Raw genomic sequence first — 25,269 nt, 5'->3', positions numbered from 1 at the left:
CTCCTGGCCTCAAGTGATCCTCCTGCCTCAGCCTCTTACAGGCTGGGATTGCAGGTGTAAGACACCATGTCCAGCCCCTGGAAGTCTTTGGAGTTGTAAAATGGCATCTAGTTGATTTTAAGGAAAACTCTTCTGGAAGCAGAGTTCAAGGTGAATTGGAAGAAGGCAGCCTGAAATTACTCTCTCTCTTCCCCATTTCCATTGTCCAAAATGTTGTATTGTCTTTGAAGAAGATAAACAAGCAATCCTCATTCCTCACTACTACACTTCCTTGGTAGAAATGAAATAAACATACAGCCACTTTGGGAAACTTAACCAAATCAAATTTATTTCCCCATTTCTGAATGTTAAGCCACAAAGAAAGTACAACCATCATTACAATAAATGAAAACAGTAAATAATGAGTGGGACTTTCCAGCTCTAAAGGAGACAGACTATGTGTGAACTACAGGCAGAGCCTTGTTGAGTCAGTGTCCCAGAACTTCCAACTCTGTATTGCTAGGAGGTCAGTGTAGATAATAGAAAGAAGGATTTTTTTTTCTTACTGGGGACTTGTCTGTCAATTCATACAGAATGAAAAAGTCTCATCTGAGTAATAATAATTTTTAGTAATGTCAATTTTCCTATGCAATAATAACAAAAATAATCACCTTAATGATGTTTAAAAAGTCATTTTCACATGCTTTCAGCCCTTCTTCTACTAGGCCTTCACCCCCTGCTAACTCCCATTGTTCAAAGCCATACACAAGTGTGTAACAACCTTCTTGTGGTCTTTCCCCGAATTCAGGGTTATCACAACCAAACTCCTATAGCAAAGGCCAATTCCATCCACACCAATTGTAAGATGGGATGTATAAAATGGGTTTTCACATGGCTAGTTCTTTTCTTTTTCCCTTTCTTTCTAAATGCAATGCTGTATTTTTATTATTTCTTTTTTTAAACTACTTTTTGAGGTCTGATTGACGTACAAAAAGCTGTACATATTTCATGTATACAACTTGATAAGCTTGGAGATGAGTATACACCCATGAAACCATCACCACAGTCTATTCCATAAACACATCCATCACCTCCCAAAGCTCCTGTCCATTCTTTTTATTATTATTATATTTTGGCACGCGCGTGTGTGCGTGAGAGAGACAGAGAGAAAACTTAAAATAAAATCTCCAGTCTTAGCAAATGTTTAAGTATACAATACAGTATTGTGAAATTGACACTATGCTGCCCAGCAAATCACTAGGACTTACCATCATCTTTCCTAACTGAAACTTTGTACCTCTTTTTGAACACCTCCCTGATTCCACCTCCACCAGCCTCTGGAAGCCACCAACCTATTCTACTCTCTGCTTCTATGAGTTAGACTATTTTAGATTCATCAGGTAAGTAGTATCAGATAGTATTTATCCTTCTGTGTCTAGGTTATTTCACTTAGCATAATGTCCCCCTGTTTCATTCACGTTGTTCCAAATTTCTTTCTTTTTTAAGGTTAAATAATATTCCATTGTCTGTAGACATGGTTCTTTCTAATAATGATTGTCTATAAGTCAGAGAGGGCAGAGTCCATCCCACTTTTGGTAAAAGGGGAGATGCCTTTTTTGTTGGAGAAAAGGCTCAATTCAATTACAATTGGCCAAATAGTAAAAATTCCACTCTATAGTCTGCTAGTTGAAAAAGTGAAAATTTTATTCACATACATCTGATATTTGTTTCCAGTTCCTTAAAACTATGCTTACTTGACTTAAACAGGATACCCCAAGTTTAGAGTGACCTAAAGCTGCACCAAACTGACTCACCCAATAAAACTCAAATAAACATTTCCTGCCTCTAATTAGAGCTGCACTTATCCCAGGGAATGACCTCAAATTACCGCCACCCTGTCCCACTCACTTCCATCTGTGTGTGAAAGCCAGGGGAAAGAAGAAAAGTTTTGGTCCAATAGATCAGAGAACACTTTCCTTTTCCAGGGGTCATCAACATCTTAGGAAAAAGAAGTTTTCATCCCATGATATGACAGCACAAATGGAGCAGCCCCCAACTAGGCTACATCTCGTTAATGCTGACCACCAGAGCGATCTCCTGCCACGAACAATAGCAGCATCTAAAGTTAAGCAGGAATGGTGTGTTGTTAGTTTCCTCTTTGAAAATGACAGAATCAGGAGGGTTTGAGACGGGGAACCCGGCCAATACAAAGCACAGTGGTACTGTTTTGCAGAGACTCTTTCTTTTCCTCCATTGCATGACCAGCATCAATGTCCAGGCTGAATCATCACTTTCCAGTATCCTGGCTTCCTCCTGGTTTCGCCCCACTGGCTGCTTTCTCTATCAATTGCCATTTGTGGGGCATGGCATCTGGCTACTGTCCTCTGTCCCTGGCTGTTCACCTGGACTTCAGAAAAGCTGGAAGGCTTCAGGAACCTTTGCCTCAGGCCTCTACCCAACGCTGCATCCTCATCATCTTGCAGAAGTTTCACTCTCTGGTCTGCCCATTCTGGCCAAGAGGATGCCTTAGCCAAATCCCTTTTTGATGTTATCAAGAATTTACCTATTTATTGAGAGACAGGGCCTCACTCTGTTGCCCAGGCTGGAGTGCAGTGGCATGATCTTGGCTCACTGCAGCCTTGGCCTCCCAGGCTCAAGCGATCCTCTCACCTCAGTCTCCTGAGTAGCTGGGACTACAGGTGCATGCCACCATGCCTGGCTAATTTTTCATATTTTTTTGTAGAGAGAGGGTTTTGTTATGTCACCCAGCCCCAGGCTGGTCTCAAACTCCTGGACTCAAGCAATCTGCCTACCTCAGCCTCCCAAAATCCTGGGATTACAGGTGTGAGCCACTGCATCAAGCCAAGAAATAACTTAAATAGAAATCAAAAAACAGGTTGCTCACTGGCACCTGTTGCCACCAGTAGCCAGCTGTTTGCAGCCAAAGTTTAGGACCTATGGAATATTTCTTACAAGATTTTTGAGCAGGCTGGGCACGTTGGCTCATGCCTGTAATCCCAGCACTTTGGGAGGCTGCAGTGGGTGGATCACAAGGTCAGGAGATCGAGACCATCCTGGCTAACACAGTGAAACCCCGTCTCTTCTGAAAAATACCAAAAATTAGCCGGGTGTGGTGGCGGGTGCCTGTAGTCCCAGCTACTCGGGAGGCTGAGGCAGGAGAATGGCGTAAACCCAGGAGGCGGAGCTTGCACTGAGCTGAGATCGCGCCACTGCACTCTAGCCTGGGCGACAAAAAAACCATTTTTGAGCGTAGAAATAAAAGTATTCTTGTTCTAATCCCATTTCCCCAACCCAGCCAAAACCCATATGATGGCTTGCCCTCTACCAATGCTCTTCCTGTAAGCTCAGGCGATTCCCCACGACCCGGTGTGGGGACTGCATCAGACTCTGCCTGTTTCCCACATCTACACCTTCCTGTGTCCCAGGCAGGACATAAGAGGCTGACAGCTGGTGTTCAAAACACCCCTTGTAGATCCTCATCTGTCCAGGCTCAGTGCATGTGCAGCTCAGTAAAGAAGAACTCAGAGTCTCCCTGGTCTCCAATCACTGATGCTGGAGCTGAGCCCCCCACAGAACCTATGCAGCCCACGTGGCTGCCACTCTGATTCCAGAAACTCAAGAGTCACCTTATCAGTTCCTGTACCAACAAAAAAAGCAAAACCTACAGAGGTCATGCTGGAGTTCTGATTTCCAGGAGGCTCAAGTACTGAATACTGCAGTAAATAAAACCTGCAGTCCTGGGTTAGGTCAATCCTTGAACCATTTCATCGTGGCTCCTCCTGCTGCTATTGTGGTTGTTGTTGCTGTTTTTTCTATCTTTGTTTTGTTGTTGTTGTTTGTTTCTTTGCTTGTTTAATTCATTTTTTTTTTTTTTTTTTTTTTTTGAGACGGAGTCTCGCTCTGTCACCCGGGCTGGAGTGCAGTGGCTCGATCTCGGCTCACTGCAAGCTCCACCTCCTGGGTTTACACCATTCTCCTGCCTCAGCCTCCCGAGTAGCTGGGACTACAGACGCCCGCCACCTCGCCCGGCTAGTTTTTTTGTATTTTTTAGTAGAGACGGGGTTTCACCGTGTTAGCCAGGATGGTCTCGATCTCCTGACCTTGTGATCCGCCCGTCTCGGTCTCCTAAAGTGCTGGGATTACAAGCTTGAGCCCCCGCGCCCGGCCTGTTTAATTCTTCTTAGAAAAAAATCCTGCTGACTAACCAGGGGATTAGAACATGCCCACATCGATATTAAAATGACCAGCCGATTCAGGGAAAAACAATCAAGGAAACATTTTTCAATCTCTTGTATGTAAAACCACCAACCTGTTAACTGACTCCTTCACTTTACAACCAGTTGTCAAGTCACAATGATTCTTTTCTTACCCTTTTCTTTTCTAAGAATATGCAAAATTCTTGTGACTGTTTTAAAGATAAGCAAATCAGGCCAGGAAGCTGACCCCCACAATAAACAGGCACATCAACATTTCCCTTCAATTGTGGGAAGGAACCATAACCTGCTTAGATGGAAATATTTAGGTTGCTCACACTACACAAAGAGAGGGAAAAAAAAAGCTGCCCCCTCTTACCTTCCCTGGTAGAGTGTAGCAGCCAGGACTGATCCTACCGCTAAGAGATGACATGTGAGAGCATCTGTTCAGCTTCCAGACCTGATCATACATGCATAGTGTGGTCTGTGCAGCAGTTACTCAGGTATCCAGTGAAACAGTATTTCTCCACCCGGAATACTGGAAGGACGGTGTCTCTCTTCCATCCCCAAATGTATTCATTTACCAGGACGTGACTCATGCCTGGTAAATTCAACCACACTGACATTTTCCCTTCCTGATCTGCCACGGAGATTTCTGTCTGCATCAATTTGGGTCCCTGATTAGTCTCAGAACAGTCTTCGGTTGAAGCAGGACACAGCCTGGAATGTGGAAAGCAACAGCTCCTGCTACTCCTCTTGGGTTCAGCTGGTCAGACCACACGGTCAGTGTGGTGTCGGACACTGTGCACTACACCGAACGCTGACTGAGTAGAGTTCATCCAGAGGAAGGCAAACAGGAGGGCGAGGAGAAGCCAGGACCTCCGAGAAGCAGCTGAGGGAAGTGCAACAGCCAGCCCCAGTAAATCCAGTCTTAGAGGAGACTGGCAATCTGAACTGAATGAATGGGCAAATAAAATAAGTATCAGACAAAGGACAAACTGAAGAGAAACTCTTAAAATATTTGAAGGATTTCCACATTGGAAGGAGATTTGGTCTGTGTTACTGCAAAGGGTCAAACTAAGCCCAGTGGGTAGAAGTTACAGCAAGGTCCCTTTGATTACACTAAGAGAAAAACTTCTAGTAACTCCAACCCTCTGTGCAACATCGGATCCTTGCTGCCTTGTTCTGTAATGAGTTCCTTCCAACCTGGGGGATGCTGGCCTCGGCTGGATGATCACTTTTGCAAGGCTATGAACAGAAATACTCTTTGTTCACTGAGAGGCTGGACCAGATGAGCTGGCAGACGTTTAGAACCCCTTGGTAGCATTTTAAAGCATATAGATTTCCAGGCCCCTCTATCAAAGCTTCTGATTCTGGGGTGGGCCCTGGGAATGTGCATTTTTTTTTTAATTCCCCAGGTACTTCCCACTGATTAGTGGGGGTTGGGAACCAGTGGACTAGGCAGCTGCTGGGGTGCCTTCTAACATGAACATTTGGTAATTCTACTGCATTTTGGTTAGCATTTTTCTCTGATAATTTCATGTGTTGGTAAATCTAACTAAAGAGTCATTTCTTGGACCAGTGGCTTTTAGTCTTCTATCCCAGCACACTGATGGACAAAGTACACCCCATCAAAACCATGGCTTCCTACGACAGGTATCTCATGGAGTTCCCAGGGCCATGTCTCCTGTATCTGACCATGTCTCTACAATGCCTAACACCATACTGGGCTCATGTGAGCCACTCCAGGAATGCCTAACATTTAAAGCATTTACTGTTTAGTTGATACTATGCTGTGTTGGATTTTCATAACTGTGGGGTCATATGAAATCAAATTGAGGACCTGAAGGTCCCACCCATGTCTAGATAGCTGTGGTTTCACTCCATAATTGCATTTCTTGTCCCACTTGGCTGACTTTTAGTCTTATAGACATGTTGTTGGATTCACATGCATGGCTGCCCAGAACCAAGTAAACCATTTCATGATGGTAAGAAAGTGTGGTTGACATCTCCACTCTGCTAAATCCCTTTTCATGTTCTGACTGCTTTAATAAAGCTGAAATTAAAATGTGCTAATCCAGGGGAAACTGGAAACTTGGAAATAATACACTAACGTAAACATACAACTCAATCCTGTGGATTCTGAACACTTGATCACATTGTTTTAAATCTTAAGTGGCACAGCTGGTGGCTGAAGGCACGCTGAAGAGGATTTCCATACCACTTCACTAATACTTTCATTTGATGACAGATAAAGCGTGAAAATGTTTTTTTTAATTATTAAATTCTTTGATCTCCATATTTCCATTCAGATTTACTCTGAACACTGAGCAGTGTGGTGAGATAAACCTATAAATATTTGCTATAATAGTGCGGGGTCTTCTGTGAAGAATTGTTGAACCATTGTTTTGCTGTCGGAAGAAGGTGCTGAATTCCTGCATGTGTTTAACATATGTGAGCAGAGACTCCAGTCAACACCATGCAGTCTGCATTAAGCAGGCATAGGTAGCTGTAGGAGTGGAACAAAGCAACCTGTGTTTAATCTGTTCACAAATCTTTTGTTCCTAAATACTTGGAAAGGTGGTTAGAGCAAGTAAGGGAGAGATACAGGACTGGGTGGAAGCTTTGATTTAGACTGATGGCTGACCATTCAGATAGGAGGCTGGTCTCTCTAAACACATAAATTCATTATCTAAACAGAGTGGGTAATGTCACAAACGCTTGGGAACCTAACTGAAACAGTTCATGATTTGACTGTTGTCAGTCCCTGTTTGGGCACTCCTTCCATGGATGTTTTCAAAGTTTCCTAGAGCTTTCTTCATCCTGCATTCTCACTGGTGTGGTATAGTGGCTCAAACTTGGCCTCAGAATCCTGACTGCCTGGGTTCAAATCCTAGCTCAGCTGCATGAACTGGCTGCATGAACTTGGACAAAAGGAAATGTTGGTTTCCCTATTTGTAAAATTGAGATTCAATAGTAGCTACTTCATGGAAAACTAAAATAATGTATCTTTATTGTAGCTGCCTACCCCTTAAAAACTGCTCAGAAAAATATTAGTTCTGATTTTTCATTCACTAGTCTTCATTCAGTAGCTGCCCATGGCTCCATGATGAACACATTTCAAATCAGCTGACTAGTATATATTTATAGAGGATTTCAAAAAGGCTACAGTCTGGTTGGAGAGATGAGAAACTCCAGTGAAATACATTAACATTATTAGATGATATTTTATTATTGGGAAGTTTCCATAGAAGAGTGGGGACTTAGGGGGAGGACGTCAAAATCAGTAGGGTTTAGGTTTTCTGGGTGCAGGAAAGCCACGAGGGCATGGGCATCTCTACTCATTTGGTTTACTTAAGAGAACAGTGATGAGACCTAGCTGTTTGGAGCAAACCATCTCCATCTTGGCCTTTTTATTTTCTTAGAAAATGAGAATCTAAGGCAAATGTGAGGACATAATTAACAAGTAAAGAGTAATCATGGTTATCATTTATTGAGCACCTCCTATTTTCAAATATAAGCTACTTTTCCATTGATGTAAGAATTCTGAAAGCCACTGTTAACATCCACATTTGACACAAAGATGCAGAGGCTCAGAGGAGTTGACTTGCCCAAAGCCATAGAAATAGTGAGTAGTAGAGCCAGAATTTGAGCCCATGTCTGTCCCAAAGCCAGGGCTCTTTCTGTTACTCCAGGAGTCACCCTCAACATTATTTAATAGAGCTGTCAATAAAATGCCTTTTTTTTTTTTTTTTGGAGACGGAGTCTTGCTCTGTTGCTCAAGCTGGAGTGCAGTGGCATGATCTCAGCTCAATGCAACCTCCACCTCCAGGGTTCAAGCGATTCTCCTGCCTCAGCCTCCCAAGTAGCTGGGGCTATAGGTGCGTGTCACCACACCCAGCTAATTTTTTGTACTTTTGGTAGTGACAGGGTTTCACCATGTTGGCCAGGATGGTCTTGATCTCCTGACCTCGTGATCTGCCCACCTCGGCCTCCCAAAGTGCTAGGATTACAGGTGTGAGCCACTGTGCCCAGCCATAAAATGCCATCTTTTATACATCAAAAATGAAGGTGCTTGAGGCTAAGTTTCAAAAATATGTATTGGGGTGCACACAGGACGCCTCTGCTCTGGTTATATTTATAGAGGTGGTCTTGAGTCTCTAGAACACAAAGTCTCTGCTACCTTTTGAAGGAGCACAACAGTTCTCCCTGTGACCAAAGGGCCCTTCCCTTCTTTAGAGTCACCTAGAGTCTAGGTGAATACAATGTCATGTCTTTCATACAGTGGGCTGCTTTGTGGCAAACTCCACCATCTGGACATCACTGCAAATCAGTAAGAGAGAAGAGGTCCTCTGATTGGGAAAGGAAACACCAGCACCAGGACCCACATGCTATTCAACAGCAGAAGTGAACGTCATGTGTGAGTCTGTCGGCTAAGTACCACTTTGTGGTTCTGTCGGTAAAATTCAGGTTAGGATTTCAACCTTAAGAAAATTCCATTCTTCCCAGCTTAGGAAATAAGGGAATAGGTGACCGCAAGAAATGCCCCAAAATTGCCAATCTGGAACTATTTAAAGCACGAAAAGCAATCCTAACTTCTTACAGCCCTTCTTACAGCCAACTGTTACACCAACGTTGCCAAGAAAAACTAAAATAATATTCAAAAATCTTTTTACCAAGACTTTAAAATTCATGCTAATTTTATTGTAACAGTGATGCTATTGCTATGAATGATTATGCAATGATTCAGTTTGGAAGTTTTTTCCATCAAAGTGGTATACTGATTTATAATAGCCCATATTAACTGTGTCATGTGGAAACCTGAATTTCCTGATAAGCGCTAGATAAATGAATGGAATCAAAATACAGGAAACTGATTTTTTAAATGGTTAGAAAACATATGAATGAGTTTTATGTTCTAAACTCTAAGTACGCTATAGGTGTTCTTATTGTTGATTGGAGTATTTTTTGCAAAGTATATGCTTTAAAAAAATCCTTACGTACAGGAACATATTTTAGATGCATACCATATCAGTATCCAGAAAAGGCCTACCAACAGCCTTCATAAACCACTTCAGACAACAGTTATATCATTTCAACTTCAATACTTAGTGACTGGCAAGTTGGAGAGATTTCACTTTCCAGGTGGTGAGCAACAGGTAAGTGAGAATACAGCAGAGGCTACCATGTAAAAGAAAGTCTCCAAAATGCCCTGGTCTGTCTGCTCACTAGAAGACATGCCACTTCTCCTCTTCCAAGCATCTTCAGTGATTCTTCAAAGCATCTCCATTGTCATTTGGAAGCAAGCCCCAGTTGTAAGCAGCAGTGCTTTCCACACTTGGGCATGCAGAAGAATCAACTGGACACTTTTTACAGCGTACTTCCTGGACTCCACACCCAAATACTCTGATTCTGCAGGGTCTAAGCTGGGACCGGAGATTCTGCATTTCTAAGAGGCTCCCAGGTAATGCGATGTTGCCAGTCTAGGGATCACACTTGGAGTCGCAAGGGCCAGAGCTCCCCTCGTCCAGTGGTAATCTAAATTTCAATCTGGTATCTCACAACTCCCTACTTGAGCTCATTTCTTTTAATATCACAACCACTTCCTGCTCTTGGTTACTTCTGAGGTATTTGGTTAACTGCTCCAAGTCTTTCCCATCTACATGCCAGGCATTTCCTATCCTCCTCTTCCTTGGTGATGCCTTTGCAAATGAAGACAGCCCTTGGAGAACTCTTCTGCTTCTGAATTCACAGCAATCCTTAAACTACACATCTGATGATTGATTTTATTCTGTATATGACAACCTTCTACCATTGCCTTGTATTGTTACATCAGAGAGAGATTTTTAAAGTTGGTATTATTTTTCTACCCTTCTTCAACTGGTCTTTCTCAGTCCTCATGAGTAGGAATTATACCTTGCACCTAATGGTACACCAATAAATAATGACTGATTAATTAGATATATCAATTAATATATTTAATATTATTTTGGTTCTGCTCTGCTACGATTATCTGAATTACCAAGGTGGGTGAGCACCATTACTCTAGAAAACCCAATTCAACACTGTTTTATGATCTTGTTTCCCAGGGCAGCCCCTGAAGTCTCTTTCTGAATCCTTTACTGGACCTAGCAGAGTAGGCATGCTCATAAGTTAGATAGCCTATGACTCAAGTGGCTCACCAAAATAGATTATTATTTTTTTCATCCTGGATACAGACCAGCTAAGGTTTATACTAATTCGTGACCTTCTTTTAAGAATCCCCAAAGGGAGATTCTACTCACCGATAATGTAAAAGTGTAGACAAATCACCAGTCTCTCTCATAAACAATGAAAGTGAAAGATGTTTCCATTGCATTCTGACTAATCCCTTAGCGAGTGATATAATCAGTAAGCCAGTAAGGAAACCCTGCCTTCAACGAGAATATGATGTAAAAATTGTGCATTCTCTTGCAATACTGACCCATGAACAATCTAATGCCAGGAAACCCACAACAAATGCCTGGAATACCGGCATTCCAGATTCACATGACTTTTACTGTACCCCTACCTTGCGTTACATTCTTGGTCTGTAGGGTTAGGAGAGTTAGCTAAGTAGTTATTACCAAGTGGTCTAGCTTGGTAAGGATGGGCAATCCCTTCACTGTAGACCTCCAGGCTCTGCTTTAAACTAACTGGAAGTTTTATGCATTAATTTTGTGAATGCCATTCAATGTTCAGTAGATAAGTTGTGAGCATCTATTATGCAAGCGGCGTTCCTGTAACACATAAAGTGCCCATTCTTCTGTTGCTCAGAACTCTAAGACGTGTCCACCCTTGAAATTACACATGGTGTTTCATTTTGCACCACGTAGGCTGGGCCCAAACCTGAAGACGCACCGAACACGCGGAAGAGACGAGAAAGACTGCAGCGAGCAAAGGCCAGGCCACGGCACAAAACTCACTGCCTTCGGCTAACAGGCACTCCTGTCACCTCTGCCTTCCAAGTCGCGCCAAAACTGCCTCTCAGATGTCACCTCAGGCCATTTATTGTGACTCTGAACCACTACTTTAAGTACCATTCTTTTCCTATTAATCCAAACTGTTTAAATAAAATTATTTTGATGGACAAAGACTCAGTATATACAATGCATGTCATTCATTTGGCACTTGTTCAAATAGGATATGGTGATGTCTTGTATAGGACCAGGCTGAACATTTATCTGTAGAAAGAAATGCATTGCTTGGCCAGTTAACAGCCAATGCAAATGTAGACAATGTTTTAATAATTTAAGAACAGAAAGAAATTTTGGGCATAGCAGTAACAACTACCTATTTAGCAAATGTGCTGGTTAAAATGATCCTTATCTTTTTATCATGTTAGGCTCTTCAGAACTTCTACCTGACAACAATTTTATTAGCATTTCTAATTCCTGCCCATGCATATAGGAGTAATACAATGTCATCAGTTTGAACATATTCCATATTACTCAGATTAACCACCAGTTCAAATTGCCCAAATGAGTTTCCTTTGCCATGTATCTCTGAGAAGATAAAACTCTGCCAACTTAGTTAAAAAAGAAGCAATGATAAAAGAAGAATCATTCTGTGGGGTTGACTTCCTACCACCCCAAAGACACAGCTCACCACAGAACTAACTCTTCTCCTCCCGTCTGTGAAGCCCAGGACATAGTTCCCACGTACTTATAACCAAGGGTCAGCCAGTGACAACAGTTGCCTGTAGCCTAAGAGCACAGCAAGAAACTTCTGTCCTGATCTGATCATCTAAATGGAAAATTTACGAGATATACAGACAAATCAGTTCACAGACTATGCCCCAAGCACTAGAAATAACTTATTTTTACAATGTATTTGTACAGAATGTTCTAGATAATATAAAGTTGTTAAATGAATATAAGTCTAGGATTCCTAATTGGAGTGGATAGTTCCCTGCCCTCTTCCCCTGGAAATGGAAAAATCAAAAAGGAACAGACAGCCTTAGCCAATTCAACCTCTGCCTATCTATTTTCATTAATAAATTTGGAGGGAAAGAAAGGAAGGAAAGAAAGTGAGGCCTCAAAAAAATGAAGTGAGGTAGGTGACTCATTACTTCAACATTTTCTTGGGGGTAACTTTAGTCAAGCCAGTGCTCAAGTAGGTGTATAGGCAGAAATAGGGGGAAAAACAGATACATCAAAACAAAGGAAAGGAAGTTGATAAATGCTTCCCCTTCACCTGATATTGTACAGGGTCATCTCACCATGCCACAGCCCCTGCAACCCCTCACCACTTCTGTGTCTTTCCTCTAGGTCACAGCCTGCTGCTCCACACTCTGTCATGGGAGATGCCAAGGTTAAAACGACGATTGGACTGTCAGCATCCAGCTTTTTGGCATGTCTGTTAAATAGTCTTGAAGGATGCTGGATCTTTGCAAATGGGTGGTTGGGGACCAATACAGTCTCAGAAGAAGTAGTTAAGACAAACTAAACAGCAGTGTTCCACTGGCCCCAAGGGCAAGAGGCGAGTGGGTTAGCTTCCCAAGAGACAGTGCCATCAGCTAAAGCATGAATCAACTGATCCATTCTAGTTTTTTTTTTTTTTTTTTTTTTTTTTTTTTGAGACGGAGTCTCGCTGTGTCTCCCAGGCTGGAGTGCAGTGGCGCGATCTCGGCTCACTGCAAGCTCCCCGGGTTCATATTCTCACGCCTCAGCCTCCCGAGTAGCTGGGACTACAGAGCTACCATGGCCCTAATTTTTTGTATTTTTTTAGTAGAGGCCGGGGTTTTGCCCGTGTTATGGGATGGTCTCTCGATCTCCTGACCTGATCTGCCGCCTCTCGGCCTCCCAAAGTGCTGGATTACAGGCTTGGAGCCGCAGCCCGGCAGCGATCCATTCTAGTTTTACCCCAAGCTTTTGCCGTACTTTCTAGGATCAATTGCCATGGCTCCAGGCACCTGTGATCATTTATGGCTTGGAAATATAATAAAGATATTTTAGGATAATTTTTTCAATTGGAAAACATTTAAATTCCTTTTTGTCATATGTTTCTGACCTCCAGTGACCTCAGATCTTGATTAGGAAGATAAAGCAAAGACCAACCAGAAGTACCTAATTTTAGAACAGAAAAGTCAATCTGAAAAGTAATTTCTCTAAATTTAGTTACAGTAGCTCTTATCTGAACTGTGGTCCTCACACACCAATAACTTTTGGCTTTTCAGATGAGAAGAACAACAAATTTTTTACCAAAATTGTTGTGTTCTTTTTCTGATTCAAGTTTAACCGGACAGATGAGAAGACGGAAGGGCTATTGGTAGAGTCACAGAAATTCTTTACGTGAAATGACGTCTGCTTTTACTTGTTGGGAAACAGATTATTTTAAGAGAATATTAGAAACTATGACAAACCCCAAAACTGTTTCCCGTCAGAATTCTTGGAGGAATTGCTTAGTTTACCCATAGACACACTCCCTGGCCCTTGAATACTAGATAAACAGCATTCTTTCAAGATACAGGTCTTGAACAGTCACTTTCCCCTTTTCTCTTAATAGCAGGCTTTTAGGTTTAAACTATCCAGAAATTACATTACCATCCATGTATCCTCCTCTTTTACCTGTTTGCAGAAAAGAAGCTTGGTAAATTATTATCATATAATCTGTGATCCCAGCGCTGAAGTGTGGAATAATTTAAATATTTTGAAGGGTTGAGGATGTACAGGGTCAAATAACTTAAAAGCATGGTCTCTCAAGCTCGAACATTGAAAATTTCTCCTTCTTCTGGTTGAAAATGAGGAGCCACATCTACAGAAAACTTGGGCTTGGTGTTAGCAACAACGGGGCCTCCCCTTTCCCACTGCCCCAGCCCTTTTCTCCCCACACCCACATGAAAGGACAATAAACTCCACAGGCCATGGATGAGCATCAAGTAGCAACATTTTGTAAGACTAAGAATCTCTCAGAAAGAGTTCAAGAGAATTACCAAAAAAAAAAAATTCTGTAATTTTGCCTCCGGTCCTAGTTTACTATAATATGTTACCAGTTTTAGGCCAATGAGGCATTTTCCAACTTCCCTAGTTTGTACTGTCACCAAAATCAGAGTCTAACTATGCTTAGAAAATGTTTCTTTGTATCTCCCTAATTCTTCTTCTATCTAATCTACAAAGGACATAATATTCAGTCACACTTTGCTTCTGGTGCAAGTTGCTGATGATAATCTAAATCCCTCATGCTATGATTTAAGCATTTATTGGCAAGACTGTCGTTTCTATTACTATCTAATATCATGTATTAAAGAAACCATTAGTGTAAGGAAATCTGATTAATTTGGGATTGCCAATTACCGAGCAGTGAATCATTAACTGAAATTCATATAAACTTAATTTGCAAATGTACTTAGAGAACTTTTGAGTGTCAAAGGAGTAAGACTATATTTTTAAGGGCAGTTAACAATTTTCTTTTTTTGTTTTTTGTTTTTTGTTTTTGAGACAGAGTCTCGCTGTCACCCAGGTGGAATGCAGTGGTATGATCTTGGCTCACTGCAACCTCCACCTCCCAGGTTCAAGCCATTCGCCTGCCTCAGCCTCCCGAGCAGCTGGGATTACAGGCGCGTGTCACCACGCCTGGCTAATTTTTGTATTTTTAGTAGAGACAGGGTCTCACCATGTTGGCCAGGCTGGTCTTGAACTCCTGACCTCAAGTGATCCACCCACCTTGGCCTCCCAAAGTGCTGGGATTACAGGTGTGAGCCACTGTGCCCGGCCAGTTAACCATTTTCATAGACAGCAAAACACCGTGAGCAAATGAAAGATGTGAGGCCTAACATCTGATGATAGTCAACAACTCTTGGGGCTCAGAGAGGACTGGAATTCTGTGAAGTCATTAGAAATGAATACTCCACCCTTCTCTCAGGTTACTGAGTAATTTGTATCTTAAATGACTTTGATAGGAAAATGCTACTCCAATTTAGCCAGAAGAGGAGTCGCTGGTAAGGAGTTGCTGGTAAGGATTTTTACCCCAGAAGGAAGTGGAGATTAGTCTAGCAAAACACTGTAAATCCTTTCCTGCCCCTTGCAAGATGGTCACAGTTGCGGAATTCTCTGCCCTGGGAGCATGCTTGACTTCCATTTTCAAATACAAGGGAAAACAAACAAACTCCAGCCGCTTCACAGAGCCTCAAATAGCTTTTTCCAAAGATGGGCGCCATCCCCCATCAGGTGGGTTTTTGAGGGCCCAGACCGCAGAAACCGTCTGGGAGTCTGTGCTCAAAAGTTCAGAACAATCCAGAAATTATTTCAGCTGTTTTCATTTTATAAGTAAAACAAAAACACCAAGTAGGAACAAACAAACACATGCTTCCATGCGTCTATTTTTAAAAGAAAAGACAGCTCCGCCCCGACTTTTTTTTTTTTTTTTCTTCTGTTGAACTTCAGGCTCTTACACATACAAGTATAATACAATGCTGGAAACTGAAGCAGTTCCAAAATTTCTCCTCCTAGAATATCACCTAGCTAAGCCTAAAGCATTTTAGGTCCTTGGTCTCCTCTTTCTGGCCCTGGATCAATGGAACATAATAACCAGTTGCTATTTCATCAACGTCCCTAGGGTCCAACCTTGGCCCACTCAGCTCTGCCTTTCCAGCAATGATCGCCCTCTCGTGGCAAAAGCAGTTAACTGCAAGCTACTTAGAGACTTGACTGCACATGCTGAACAAAATGATCGGCTTGCCCACTCTGCTTTCTTTCGCGATTTCTAAGAATGCACTTAAAATGAGAAAACTGGAAGATTTGTATGTAATTGATTTAAGTGTAGGAAAACCTGCATTAATAAGATGAGGCCGGGCACAGTGGCCCATGCCTGTAATCCCAGCATTTTGGGAAGCTGAGGTGGGAGGATCACTTGAGCCCAGGAGTTTGAGACCAGCCTGGCTAACATAGTAAAACAACGTCTCCACTAAAACTACTCAGGAGGCTGAGGCAGGAGAATCGCTTGAATCCTGAAGGTGGAGGTTGCAGTGAGCTGAGATGGTGCCACTGCACTCCAGCCTGGGCCACTGAGCGAGATCGTGTCTCAAAAAAAAAAAAAAAAAAAAAAAAAAGGCTGAGCTTTTATACCCTTCAACTCCTACTTAAAAGAATATTGGGGGTGAAGTGGGGGAGGGTTGGTCAATGCATAAGCACAGAAAGCAGATTGTTACTGCATTGCAAAGAGCCCCTGAGGTATGATTCTGTGGAACTCTCCTATTTACCTCTTAGTCGTCACTGTTTGTGTCTAGTCCTAATCCGCAGGGATGGTTTTAGAATCACAACATAGTGTTCTTGGCACACTGGGCTTCTCATGGCTTCCTAAGGGGCACAGTTTGAAAGAGAGTCTGACTAATCTGAGTAGGACATATCTGCCCAGGGAGCACCCACAGGATGACCTGTCGCCAGAACACACAAACGACCTCATGCACTGGGCCAGATTCTGTTTCTGAAAGGCTAAAACCTTATTCTCAGCAAAAGAGTAGGGGACATGTCTATCGTATTCATTCCCATGCCCCCAGCATCTGACACAGGGCTTTATACCCAGCAGGAGGGCAAGAAATACTTAATGTATGCATGAGGCTGGGTGCGGTGGCTCATGCCTGTAATCCCAGCACCTTGGGAGGCCAAGGCAGGTGGATCACCTGAGGTTAGGAGTTCGAGACCAGCCTGACCAACATGGCGAAACCCTGTCTCTACTAAAAATACAAAATCAGCTGGGCATGGTGGCGCGTGCCTGTAATCCCAGCTACTCGGGATGCTGACACATGAGGATCTCTTGAACCCTGGAGGTGGAGGTTGTAGTGAGCTGAGATTGTGCCACTGCACTCCTCCTGGATGACAGAATGAGACTGTTGCAAAAAAAAAAAAAAAAAAAAAAAAGAAAGAAAAGAAATACCTAACGTATGCATGAGTGACAGCGAGATGCTGAAAGGGTCTTCAGGAAAGCAAACACCATGCTCATCTCCAGGGTACTTTGATTTCCAGTCCTGATTTCTCCCAGGAACCAGGGGATTTAAAATGCTACCCCAGGAATCCTTACAGATACCAAGGAGGTGCCTTGGGGGTTGGCCCCCAGCTCACTTCAGTAAAGGGAGGATTCCTCTCTCATAAGTTTATATAGTGAGCTTCTCTGCAGGATTCGTATTAAGGAAGGATTCTATTACTAAAACAGCCAGAAATGACTGCTCTAGGTCATTGGCCCCAGCACAGTAACAATGGACTTGAGAGAAATGGTTCTTCTCTGACCCAGAGAAAACAATGGTAACTAAATTATAGGGAGAAAAAAAAAGAATAAAAAATCGTTAAAGGCCAGGCACCAAGGCTCACGCCTGTAATCCCAACCCTTTGGGAGGCTGAGGCAGGCAGATTGCTTGAGCCCAGGAGTTTGAGACCAGCCTGAGCAACATGGTAAAACCCCATCTCTATAAAAAAATACAAAAATTAGCTAGGTGTGGTGGGACCTGTAGTCGAAGCTTCGCCGGGGGCGGGGGGCGGGGGGCTGAGGTGGGAGAATCACATGAGCCTGGGCATTCAAGGCTACAGCGAGCCCTGATCACGCCACTACATTCTAGCCTGGTAACAGAAGTAAGACCCTATAGGGAAGGGAAGAGAAGGGGACGGAAGGGGAGGGGAGGGGACGGGAGGGGTAGAGGTTGCAGTGAGCTGAGATTGCGCCACTACACTCCAGCCTGGGTGACATGAAAGACTCTGTCTCAAAAAAAAAAAAAAAGAAAGAAAGAAAAAATCTGACTATAAGATTGACAGAACTAGACAATTTCTTTGGGTGAGTGGGATGGATGCACAGGTGCATACAGTAATGGGGAGGGCAGGAGGGATGTCTTATAATCACACAGAACTCTTCTGGGACCCTTTTCCCACTGGAACTCGGTGGTCCTGGAGGGAAAGACTGCTTTGGGAGCTAACAAGAGTGGGTACTGTTCTCCTTCTCTGGTCTTTCCCCTCTCCTTCTGGATGACAGCTCCGTATTGATGAGTGTGTGTGGTACCCAGGAGCAGGAGAGCTCCCAGACAACTCACTTCACCCTCTACTGCTTTGCCTGCCTCCAATGTCATCATGAAGGTATTGTAAAACCTTGGACAGGGTCTTCTCTCTCGTGGGGCAGGTTCTTGGGCTGCCCAGGCAATGTCCAGGAAGGAAAGGGCTGTCTGACCTGACATATGGAGATTAGACATGAACTTGCTACCTCACTCATACATTTGCTTAACTTCAGCTTTGGGGGGCTGAAAATGCATCCCTAAACTGAAATAGTTATGTTCCCTAGAAAAAAGATATGGTAAAAGGACTCTTCTCACAACCATTAATAGTAAGCAATTCAAAGCCAAATATATACTCTGAGGTTAATAAAATACAGAATAATTCACATTGAATTTATTTACTATTTTTTCTTTAGTCCTTTAAAGTTTTTTAAAATTTTATTTGGTTTTAATTTTTCCCATAAATGTGGCAATAATGCAAACACATGACCTTGAGCACAAAGCAATAAGAAAATGTCAAATTAGTAATAAGAAATGCTCCTGGATAATCTCTAGAGTGTGCAATATCCTTTGAAGTTAAGTCATTTCAAAAATAATTCAAATGCTGAACTAAATAAATGCTTATTTATAAGCAAATGGCCCAAACCAGGCACAGTTGTTGTTGTTTTAAAGAGACAGGGGTCTCACTATGTTGCTCAGGCTGGCATGTAGCGGCTATTCACAGGTTCAATCATAGCTCATTACAACCGCGAACTCCTGAGCTCAGGTGATCCTCCTCAGCCTGCCAAGTAGCTGACACTCTAGGCATCTGGTTTCTGGGTTTTGAGAATGTTGAGAAGTGCAGGCAAGGTAGGGAATAACTAAAATAATAAACTGCCTCTCAAATCTGCTTAGAAATATTAGAAAAATAACTAATCTCTGCAAATGTGAGATACATCCTAATGGCCTGAGTTTTTCTGAATAAGATTCTGGAAAGAGAATATTGAAGTACTTGCACCATGACTGGCTAGTCACTGCTGCCGGTGAGGAGTGAGGAGAATCACCCCTGGTTAGTGTAATGACTTGTGGGCTGAGGCCACTGTATACAGTGATTGCAGAAGAGAATTCTTTTGGCTAAAGGAAAACAATGTGCAAATAAATAGGCATTAATACTATTTTATTTGATCTAAAAGTGATTTTTGGAGGGTCAGGGGTCGAGGTCTCACTCTGTCATCCAGGCTGGAGTGCAATGGTGTGATCAAGGCTCACTGCAGCCTTAACCTGCTGGGCTCCAGTGATCCTCATGGATCAGCCTGCCAAGTAGCTGGGACCACAAACGAGCACCACAATGTTCAGCTAATTTTTAATTTTTTTTTTTTTTGTAGAGACACGGTCTTGCCACATTATAGGCATGAGCCACTGCAACCAGCTGGAATGATCTTTTATTCTATTACTTAAAATGACACTTTTAGTGAGGCATAGTAGCTCATGCCTGTAATCCAGGCACTTCAAGAAGTGACGGCAAGAGGATCACTTGAGCCCAGGAGTTTGAGACCAGCCTGGGCAACAGGGCAAGATCCCATAGCAACAAACATTTTAAAAATTAGCTGAGTGTGTGGTGGCACGCGCCTGTGGTCCCAGTTACTCAGGAAGCTGAGCCGGGAGAATCACTTGAATCCAGGAGGTTGAGGCTGCCATGAGCTGTGTTCATGCCACTGTGCTCCAGCCTGGGTGACAGAGCAAGACCCTGTCTCAGTCAGTCAATCAACCAATCAATTCAATTGAGTGAAACCACAGCATCTGGGACATCTGGAAGACTGGAAGTGTCGAGGCCTGTCTTGACGGTGAGTAGTCCAACACTCCCCCACCGGGTGATATGCACAATGAGTCTGGCATTAACATCTTTACCACAATTTTCTGATTTGAAACGGCTCTCATCTCCCCTTCTCCACCGCCTGTTTCTTCAAGCCAGGTTGATGGGATTTAAAATTCAGACCCTTTGGCTTCTTTAGTTGAAGTTTGGTTGATTAAATAAATATTTGGCAGTTTAAACAATGAGCCAGTTCCTTTGGGAACATGACATTTCATCCCCACACAATGAGCATCTGGATCCCAGCCAGTCCTGTCCCAGCTTTTCAGAGGCTGGATGGGTGGTGTGGCCAGTTAGCCTCCTCTTGTCCTGACCTGCCACGGGCCACCAAGCCCTGGATGTTTGTGTCCTGCCAAGAGGGAAGCCTCAAGTCTGCAGAAGCAGCAAACCTTGGTCCTCCGTGCAGCCTTGTCTAACATCTGTGTGCACCTATGCAGGTCACTTTACCTAATGGGAACGGGACTAGATGGTCCCTGAGGTTCCTTCCAGTTCTAACTACAACGTGCAGAGGAAACCATGAATTTGCCCATTATTTCACTGTTGCAAATTGAAAAGTGAGGGCAGAGGAAAGGAAACTGGATTAGGAGGTAACTCCTGAGGTCTGATCAAGGTTTGCATTCTCTTTGTGGCCGGCAAGTGGTTTTTGCCTTTCCTTCATTTCAGTTAGTGTAAAAAAGAATCACTGTGGATGGCCCTAACAGAGGTATTTATATTTAGATCCTTTCACAAGTTGTTGCTCATCTGATCCTCACAACAGCTTGGTGAGGGAGAAAGGTGGCTATGCCCTACTCTCCATTTTTTTGAAGGAACAAACTGACTACTGAATGCTTGAGAAAAAAATAAAAACTCAAATAAAACAAAAATACAAGGTCATATAGACATTCAGCACATTAAAAAAAATTGAAGGCTGAGCCAGGTGGATCACCTGAGGTCAGGAGTTCGAGACCAGCCTGTCCAACATGGCAAAACTCCGTGTCCACTAAAAATACAAAAATTAGCTGGGCGTGGGGGTAGTGCCTGTAATCTCAGCTACTCGGGAGGCTGAAGCAGGAGAATCGCTTGAACCTTGCAGGTGGAGGTTGCAGTGAGCTGAGATTGTGCCAATGCACTCTAGCCTGGGCAACAGAGCAAAACTCCGACTCAAAAAAAAAAAAAAAAAAAAAAAAAACCAGTTGAAGAGAATATTTTTTCTTATCCTGTCTCACTCTGTTTCCAATATTTTATACCAATAACTTTCAACTATGTATTAAAAAGCTCTAAATTTGGGGGAATTGGTGGGAAGAACATATTTTCTCAAGATCGTTTCAGGAATGTCTCCCATTTCACACGTCCCTTGATACCAGGTGGGATTATTTTTGCAGAAGCAATGCTATGTGACTTCCGAGAGTACGTCATGGAAGACAGTGCATCTTCCACATCGTTCACTGGAATATTCTCTCCTGAACACTTCATCCACCCGGTGAGCAGCTTGACTGCCCTGAGGCCACCATGCTATGAGGAAGCCCAAGTCAGGCCATGCACAGAGATCACATAGAGAAGCTCTGAGAGTCCATAAAGAGAAAGAGATGCCCAGCCAGCCTCCAGTTGCTTCCACCCGCTCCATCCCCACTGTTCAAACCCTCTGTAGCCACACAAGAGGCCCTGAGCTGGAACCAACCGGCTGAGCCTCTGAGTTTTGGGGTGATTTATTTTGTAGCAATAGTGATACAAACAGGTCCAAGTTTCCCCTATCAGTCAGAGTAGAAGTGCTTTCATCTGTTTTATATACTTGAGTTCTCTTATTAATATTAGAGCCATGATTTACTACTTAAAAAAAGAAAAGTTTGAAGGCTGTCTTTAAGAAAGAGAGAAGGAATTTCAGCCCTGCTACCACCTGCTGGAAGGATGACATAATGATGACAAGATCTAACTCTAGGCTTGACTAGTATCCAACACATATTTTTAGATAGAAAAATAATTACTCATGAGGCAGAGTAAAGCTTGTAATGAAAAGACATTCAAGAGGAAAAGATCTAAATTCTGGAAACATCTGAATTCACTAATTGCTAACAATTTTTGTCTTAACAACACAATACCTTTTAAGAAAGAAAAGATGAAAGGATTTGGGGAAAGTACCATACAATCACTCCAAATAACACATAGGACAGGGACAGCTTATCAGAAAGCCCCTGTTAGGAAAACTTATTCCCATGTAAGTTACTGTATGTTTAGCTCACAGCACGGGCAAATAGGCCAGAGGTACCGAGCTTGGTTCTGGCTTCTGTTTTTTGGGACAGACATTTGAAGACAAAGCACACCTGGAGGAGAGAGATCTGAAACTGATGTGCCTGAAAGCCAAAAGATGAAATGAAAAAGAAAAAAAAAGGTTCAAGAACCACAAACATTAACAGTGAAGAAGTAAGATCAAGATCAAATGCCAATTATTGTTTCCAAAAATGGCAACAGTGAACAGCTGATGAAGCTCCTACACACTGGGTATACTTGATTCAGTCCTCGAAACAGCTTGCTTCCATTTTACAGATGAGAAAATTATGGCCTAAGGTTATAGAGCATGTTAGTGGTAGAAGAAAAATGGACTCCTGAAGTCCTGTATTTTTTATCCAGAATGGGTTGGCATGCAAAAATTAGACTTACTGGCCTGGTGCAATGACTCACACCTGTAATCCCAGCACTTTGGGAGGCCAAGGCGGGCAGATCACTTGAGCCAGGAGTTCAAGACCAGCTTGGGCAACATGGCAAAACCCCATCTCTACCAAAAATACACAAATTAGCTAGGCATGGTGGTGTGCACCCGTGGTTCCAGCTACTAGGGAGGCTGAGGTGGGAGCATCGCTTGAGCCCAGGAGGTTGAGGCTACAGTGAGCGGCGATCTTGCCACTGCATTCCAGCTAACAGGGCAACAGAACAAGACCTTGCTTCAAAAAAAATAAATAAATAAATAAAAGAAAAAAAAAATTAGACTTAGCATTTTTCCAAAGGGCAGATCCAGGACTGCGAATAGAAGTCACAGCAAGGTCAATGCCAATGGTGGCTCAAAAAGAATTTTCTATCTGGTAGGGGTATAAAGGAATCAAAGTTATAGACAAAGGGTATCCTATTGCAGAAAATGCACAAGCTACATAACTAGCATCGATTAATTTAACTCTGACTGAGAGACTGAACTGAACCAGGGTATTTCCCTGACCCCTGCGTGGGAGGGAACTAGAGTTCATGGGCACTAGAACTAGCCAGCCGCTTTGGTGCTGGCAGGGGCAGACTCCACTCATCTGGTCCCGCTGAGTTACACCTTTGTGGAATGGGGAGCACAGGTGAGCAGGTGCAGGAGCCAGAGCAAGCACTTTTGGGCACCAGCAGGAGCAAAACTGTGTGAGGGCCCTGTGGCAGCATCTAAGGTGGTGCCTGTGATCCCTGAAGCCCCAGAAGCAGTATTACAGTTTCCTTTTAGCTTTGCCATTTGTCCTTTTAGTTTTGCCATCCATGGTGATTTAAGTATGAACAGCTCAGTGGAGGGTCAGTGTGACAGCCTTTTCCACCTGCACACCTAGCACCCAAGTTGTCCAGCATCCAGGAGGAATGGTAAATGTGGGGGATTTTATTGAGGGTGAAAGTGACTCTGAGTGGGAAGGGGAGCTAAAAAGGGGATGGAGTGGGAAGTGATCTTCCCTGAGATGGCCAGACTCCTTTCTGAAGCTGCGCTGTCAAGCTGTCTCTCTGAAGTCAAGCTGCTTCTCTCCAATGTCCAACCATAGTCTCTGATGCACAGCCGCTTCTTCTCTCTGCTGGCTGAGTTCTGGGGTCTTTATAGGCACAGGATAGGGGGTGGGGCGGGCCATGGGTGGTTTTGGAAAAGGCAACATTGGAGTGGGAAAACAGTGATGTTTGTTCTCACTTTGGGCCATGGTATTAGGCTTGAGGGTGGGGTCCTTGCTGGGGACCTGCCCTCTTCTACTCCGAAATTTCCCTGCCTCCTGTCCCTATCAGAACTAGAGGATTTCTGAGAGACACCTTCAAGCCCTGAGATTCTGTGTGTATGGTTGGGGTTGCAGTTATTCTAAATTTGGACATGAGTTGTCCTAAGAATGGAAGATTTTTTTGTTCTCCTGTAATTCTTCTCTACCAAACACTTTAGATATGTGGAGACGCACTCCTAGTGGACACAGGCTGAGGGAGTATTCTGACATAGTAGAAAAAAAAACACTAGAGGTGTCAAGAGACCCTGGCTCTGATGCCTAACTTCCTGCATAACCATGAAGGAATCACTTAATGTCCTGCATGTTAGTTTCCTCAGTTATCAAATGCAAGTGGGAAGAGGTGGTACGGAGCATGGTGAGGTCACTGCCATAGCCACACTGCCCATCTCACTAGCTGCAAGTGACAAAATAACTTTTTGCCTCCATTTTCTTATCAGTAATACATAAGTAATAACACTAACAGCCTCCTAGGGCTAGTGTGAGAATTCGATCAGTTAATCATTTCTAAAGTGCCAGGGACACAGCCTGCTATATAAAAAACACAAAGTGAGTGTTAGCCTACACGAGGACAATGGTAACTAATTCTCTTATCTCACTAAGAGATTGTGAGAGAGAGATAAGGAGCTATGCACAGGGTTACTCTGAAATAAGAAGTAGCTGTTTTTGTTGGTAGGAATGTCAAATGGTACAGCTGCTGTGGAAAACAGTATGACAGCTCCTAAAAAAATTAAAAGGAGAACTACTGTGTGAGTCAGCAATTCTGCTTCTGGGAATATACCCAAAAGAATTGAAAACGGGGTCTTGAAGAGATATTTGTAGGCCCATGTTCACAGCAGCACTGCTCGCAACTATAAAAATGCAGAAGCAACCCACGTGTCCATCCACAGGATAAATGGAGAAGCAAAACGCAGTATGTATATACAATGGAGTATTATTCAGCCTTAAAATGAAAGGAAATTATGACACATGCCACAACATGGATGAACCTTGAGGACACGATGCTAAGTGAAATAGGCCAGACACAAAAAATAAGTACTGTATGACTCCACTCACACGAGATACCTAGAACGGTCAAATTCATAGAGATCAACAGTGGCATGGTGGTTGTCAGGGGTTGGAGGAAGTAGGTAATGAGGAGTTTACTGCTTAATGGGCATAAAGTTTTAGTTTTACAAGATGAAACGCATTATGGAGATGGATAGTGGTGAAGGATGCATAATTTTATGAATGTATTTAATGCCGCTGAACTGTACACTTAAAACTGGT

At 43.1% G+C, this 25,269-nt stretch overlaps 1 protein-coding gene across 16 annotated transcripts in view; it reads right to left on the bottom strand.

The window, feature by feature from the left end:
- Window positions 1-25,269, bottom strand: part of PRKCE (protein kinase C epsilon) — a 539,251-nt gene that overhangs the window by 109,921 nt on the left and 404,061 nt on the right. The gene's annotated exons all lie outside the window — the stretch shown is intronic.

The sequence above is a fragment of the Papio anubis genome, chromosome 14 (genome assembly GCF_008728515.1).
Source record: "Papio anubis isolate 15944 chromosome 14, Panubis1.0, whole genome shotgun sequence".
Classification (NCBI taxonomy): Eukaryota; Metazoa; Chordata; class Mammalia; order Primates; family Cercopithecidae; genus Papio; species Papio anubis.
The sequence above is the reverse complement of the archived record's forward strand: the minus strand, read 5'-3'. Positions and strand labels throughout refer to the sequence as shown.